We start from the raw sequence: 6,000 nt of genomic DNA on the forward strand, positions 1-6,000 counted from the left end.
ATCTCTCTCTCTTCTGGCCTCCTGGTACTTATTCCAGCTGGCTGGGGAACGATCCTCAGAAAATCTTCTATAGGAGTTCCTAACTCTATTAGATAGCTGAATTTCTTGCGCCCTGAACTTCTTTTTACTATTTATTAAATAACTTTTAATTTCACCTCTTAGGACAGCCTTAGCCGCTTCCCAGAAGATCTCAATTCTATTAAGATATGAGATGTTATTTGTACAATAATCCTTCCATCTTTGCTTAAGCCAGTTAGCAAATCTAGGGTTGTTCAAGAGATACCGTGGAAAAAACAGTGATTGCGCTCTTTCTGCAAAATTATTTAGAGGTGGGAGAGTTAGATATATTATTGCATGATCGGATATCAATATGTCTTCAATTCCTGTGTCCAGTTGCACTATCGACAGTGATTCAGAAATTAAAAAGAGATCAATCCTGGAAAAGTTTCTGTGGGCTCTAGATTCACAAGTAAATATCAAAGAGTCCGGATTTTTAATTCTCCAAATGTCTACCATTTTAAGCTTTGAACAAAAAGTTCTAAAATATTTGGCAGTTTTTTTATATTCTTTAGCGTCTGTATTACAGAATCTATCTAATTCTGGTACTAAAGTCATGTTAAAATCGCCCGCTAAAATGAGATTCTCTCCTATGAAGGGAAAAACTTTAAGTTTTATTTTTTCCCAAAAACTTCTGCTATTTTTATTTGGACCGTACACATTGCAAAGCACATATAAAATCTGATTAATCTGGATTTGAAGTATAATATACCTAGCCTCTGGATCTTTATCTATATGCAGGATTCTATAATCTAATCCTTTATGAAGTAGGAACGCTACTCCACATTTCCTATCAATGCTAGAGGCGGCTACAATCTCACCCACCCATTTAATTTTAAGTTTTGCTGCTTCTACCTCAGTGAGATGGGTTTCTTGAATATAAGCAATATCTGGCCTTTTTTTTAGCTAAGGTTTTAACTATAAGTTTTCTCTTCATAGGGGAAGTTATTCATCCTACATTCCATGACAGTATATTTACTCCAGTCATTAAAAAGAGGGACAAATCTTAAAATGCAACAATTCGCTTAGTAACTTCTCCCTTGTTTCAACCCACCTATCCTCTATCTTAGTCATTTAGCAGTGTTCTTAATAGATTCCTGCAAGAGAGAAAGAGAGCAGAGAGAGAGGAAAAAAAAGAAAAAAGAAAAACCCCACACATATTCCTCACTCAACAACATCCACACTGCACACATCCTAGTAATCATTAATATTATCATCATAGCACTTGAATCAATTTTCTCAATTTTCAATTTGCCATTTTTGAACTAACAAACTCTTTGATATCTGTGACTTCTTGAAATGTAAGTATTGAGCCCCTGTCCTCTACTAAAACCTTAGCTGGATAAATCATACGAGCCTTAAATCCGTTATTTATTAGCTGGGAGCAGTATGGGGCCATTAGCTTCCTCTTCATGGACGTCTCGTTAGAGAAGTCCTGAAAAAGCAGGATTTTATTATTACCCGTTTTTTCTAAAGAGTTTCAGTAATTCAATTTTATCCTGAAATTTTAGTACCTTAAATATACACATTCTACTCTTAGCTACATTATCAGATTGAACTCTCTTGGGCCCTATTCTATGTGCTCTTTCTATTATCAGGGGTAGATACTCAGCTGGCATTCCTAGCGCTTGGGGCAGCCCTAAGGAGGTAAACTCCATTAAATCCTCATATTCTGCAGTTTCCGGCAGACCCACAATACGTATGTTATTGCGCCTGGAGCGATCTTCCATATCCTCCAGGCGCAATTGCATATTTTGAATTGCGGTATCTTGTTTCCGTATAGTTACTTCTTGAGCATTTACATGGTCTTCAAGATCCGAAATTCTGTCTTCTGCTTCACCGATTCTGGCAGAGAACTGCCTGACTTCGGTGGAGAGAGTAGATAATTCAGAGGCCATGCCAGAGATTTCTTTTTTGATCATTTCAAATTGTGGTAAAAACACAGCTGACATCTGTGTTATCAACATCTGAATATCAAAAGAGGGGAGAGATAAATCACATGATGTGGAATCAAGACTAATGTCACTTGATTTAGTTTTTTTATCCTTCGCTTTGGGAGGCATTATAGGTGAATTCTTTTTCGTCCGTGTGACAAATTTTTCCATTAATTTAGTGCGTAATAAAGAGTGAAATAAGCCTGGCAAAGCGATTATCAAAGAAACATTTTTCAATGAGAAAAGAACTCCCCCCTTTATATTCTTTTGTGTTAATGTTTTGATCTCTAAACCAAAATGGATGTTATCTAGTTAAGATAGAAACTAAATGGAAAGTTTTATGAGCAAGGACCTTTAAACAAAGTAGCTAAACAGCAATACCCAGCAATAACTGAGATTTTTTTTTTCCCCTTTTCTTTCTCCTTTTTTTTAATCCCTGTATACTAACAGACCAGAGAAAGCATTTACAGACTAGATAGTTATCTGAGTCACCGCAGAGGTATAATATCCCTACCAGGCCCAGAACAGAACAGATAAATATAGCCAGTTATTTGTCATTTGTAGCACTAATGCTTATGTACCACAATATAGATTGACCCAAAACTTAGCAGACATAAATTATATAGATTAGATGATTAGCAAATGGCAGTAGTATACATATGCATAGAATTTGTTTATCAAAGCATACAATTTTTAAATATAACAGGGAGATATTCTTGCGACCTTTGAGGAAATTGATTCTTATTTTTAAATAGCACCCTGTTCAGATAAATAGCACATTACAGGATTTCCAACCCTTTTTTATTTTTCAGTTTTCTTGCCTCTTTCCTTCACTTTCCCATTTCTTAACTCTTTAAAGTTCTCTTTAGATTTAGAGAAAAGTCATTTCCAAGTGAATCAATTACCAGAAATCATACTGGAAACAAGCAGTGTCCCAGGGAGAAAAAGAGAGCAAACTTTCAAATACCTGAATCAATATAGGGGCACTACAATTTCTCAGATGATATACCAGATATTAATCCCTTTTCAAAGTGGTAATCAGTTACCCCCTGGACATCAAAGTTCCTCCGCTCCAGCCCAGCCAACCCAGCATAGATGTAAGTAGCAATGAGAGGGCAAAGAAGAGAAAGCAATACTTGCGGCTACGACCAGTTCTGATATCCTCACAGCGTCTCAGTACCAGCCCTCGAAGGTTATTGTGAAGCAGCTTCTAGCTGAAATCGGGCCATAGGAGCCAGGCCCTCAGCGCTGTGCAAATCACCTTGATCCAGGTGAAGTCGGTCTGCCCAACACGGATCACTCCGCGAAGCGACGTTCCCACCTCACCGGCTATGACGTTTACACCGGCTTCCTGTCACATGCCTCAGGGAGCTGTCCTCAGCGCATCCGGTCCACTCCTCTGCACGGTAACTTCTTGAAGCTCAACAGTACCGGGATGCCGACACACAGGTACGGGTGACAGGGTTAGGTCTACCCCGGGTATTCTGCCTCCGGGTTTATGCCACTGACAGGTACTTTCAACTTTCATACATTCGTCTTGGCCACCAATTAGGACTTCCAGCTCTCCGCCAAATTGTTTGGCTGTGTGCACCACCGCACCAAAAAACCCCTATAGCCACAGGGTTAAGTGGTGTAAGAGCTTGGGTAGAAGTTTCAGCGGTGGTTAGTCACCGCACAGACCTGGAGCACGCTGTTTTCCAAGCTCCACCCCAAACGGAAGTCACTCATTTTCATCATATATTCCTGTATATTGAGTTCCATGCACCCTAACTCCATACATATAAACTGTACCCAGTAAAATTTCACCTCCAGAAAATATGTGATTTTGTTACACTATAAGTGATGATGATTTCCAGCATTGTCCTATTAAAAATTTAGCACTGTACAGTCCTATTTGTAGGAGATGTAATTTTAGCTAGCAGGCGAATTTGGGGAAGTCAGTCAAAAGAGCGATTTGGGGAGTTTATGTTAAGTAGTGTTAAAAATCGACCTATAATAGTTTTCAATGTCATTTTAAAGCAGTTGTATTAGCTACAGTGCCAGCAAATGTGTAGTAAGCTACCACACTCTCTGCATCCCTCCACACCTCTGAGAGGACCCAAGGTATATTGGGATTAATTGTCATTTTTATTAGGGACATTATACTTATGCTGAGTGGGCTTTTGCCTGGCCTTGCTCTCGGGTAGGCATTTATTCCAAAAATGTCAAGTTCACACCAAAACACACAACCACATAAATCCCTATTTGTGTATCAGAGAAAGCACAAGAGCAAGCAACAAGATATATTCTGTAATAAAATTGTTTGTCAGTCAGAGGGTACTAAGTTTCCAGCTGCTAACCCCCCCACCAGTAGAACCACTATAACCAGCACCACCAATACCAGTGCAGAGTCTGTGCCTGGTTCTACTTGTCTAATGAGCGAAGTTGGATAAGCACTGTTGCAATTACTTCAAATTGTCAAGGCCATTTTCTGCTGCTCTGGCTGAGTCATGTAGAGGAGCAGCAGTGGCAGCAGCAGCAATGTCATCTTTAGCATCTGCTGTAGCAGACAATATTAGGTCCACCATGAGTAGGAGATATGAAGGCCCACCAATAGCAGGACTAGTATCAGAAGCGACCTGTAGCAGTAAGGGTTGTCTAAGTACACCCTTAAAAGTAACATAGACAGTGAGGGAAACTGAAAGTGTAGGTGCTGAATAAACATTGTTTAACTCAAAGACTAGTAGTGGGATTGGTAGGGATCTCTTGAGAGAATCTACTCCCAAAACCATTGTTCACACTAGTTCCACCATCAGTTCTACTACTGCCAATTTAGCAACTGTCTTGATTATCTCCATATTTTATAGCAGCAGCTAAATTGCATTTATAAGAATGTGAAAGGTTACCTCTCAGCAGTGCAGTAGAACAGATGCTACAGGAGTACTAGATGATCCCATTGTGCCAAGTAGTCAGGGAGATGAGGGAATTATTGAGCTGTTTTCTAAAGACTCAGATTTGGGCAATACGGATTTTATCTTGACTCCCAACATATCTGCTGTAGCCTTTACACTAGACCAGGAGGAACTCGATTACGAGCCTGAGGAGATAGTGGTGGAGAATTCACTAATGAGACATGGTGGGCAAGAGTGCAAGTTACTCCCTAGTTTTAGGCCAGCTGTATCCACCTGTATTTTCTCTTTCTCCATCACCACCAGCATCTCCTGTTCTAGAGTAGCCAGTTACTACAACAGCGTCATCCCCACTCATGTTGCCACTTCCACTGCTAGTGCAACCAATAATAAAGGAAAAGGTGTAGCAGTGAGGGCTAAGTACAGATAGTGGTGGATGAGTGCATAATTCTGTCAATTTATTGAGTGTGCTAGCTACCTCTACTCTGGTAATTCACTATGTGGATTTTCTGGTTTGACTCGGTTTCCCCAGACTTTGCTTTCATTAAATCCCTTTTGTTTGAACAGACTTGGTTATTTGACATCAGCTTGTTTTTTGGACTTTGCATCTGTTCTTTTTTATTTCGTACTGTTTTCCCTGTGTGTTTTAAACCTTGATTGTCTGAAATAGAATGATCATATTTATTAATTAAGCATAGTGACTTTGTAGTTTGCTTCTTCTATTTAATTATTTTCCTACACTTTCACTGCTTTTGCTAAAAATAAACATTGTTATATAATTTCCCATTTATTATCATTTCCCTTATTATAACCCTTCTGATGTTTTGGTTCAGTAACGTTTATAAAAGAGGGGAGACAGGTGAGGTTGTGTCTTATATATAGGGTTCTGCTTATTTAAAATGTCTGTGCTAATTATGGGCAAAATGACAAGTTTTGCGGTATGGCTTTTGAGTGTAGAATTTTCATTGCGCCTCTATTACAGGTTGTGCGGTCCGGCTTTTACGCTAGCATTATAGCTTATACCGCCATGATCCATTCCGTGATTAGAGACCAATAGTTGGATTTTGCCCCCCCACATCGCCAACACTAAATAAACCTATTAAAACCTAAACCGCCAACCC

Source organism: Bombina bombina, chromosome 6 (genome assembly GCF_027579735.1).
Source record: "Bombina bombina isolate aBomBom1 chromosome 6, aBomBom1.pri, whole genome shotgun sequence".
Lineage (NCBI taxonomy): Eukaryota > Metazoa > Chordata > Amphibia > Anura > Bombinatoridae > Bombina > Bombina bombina.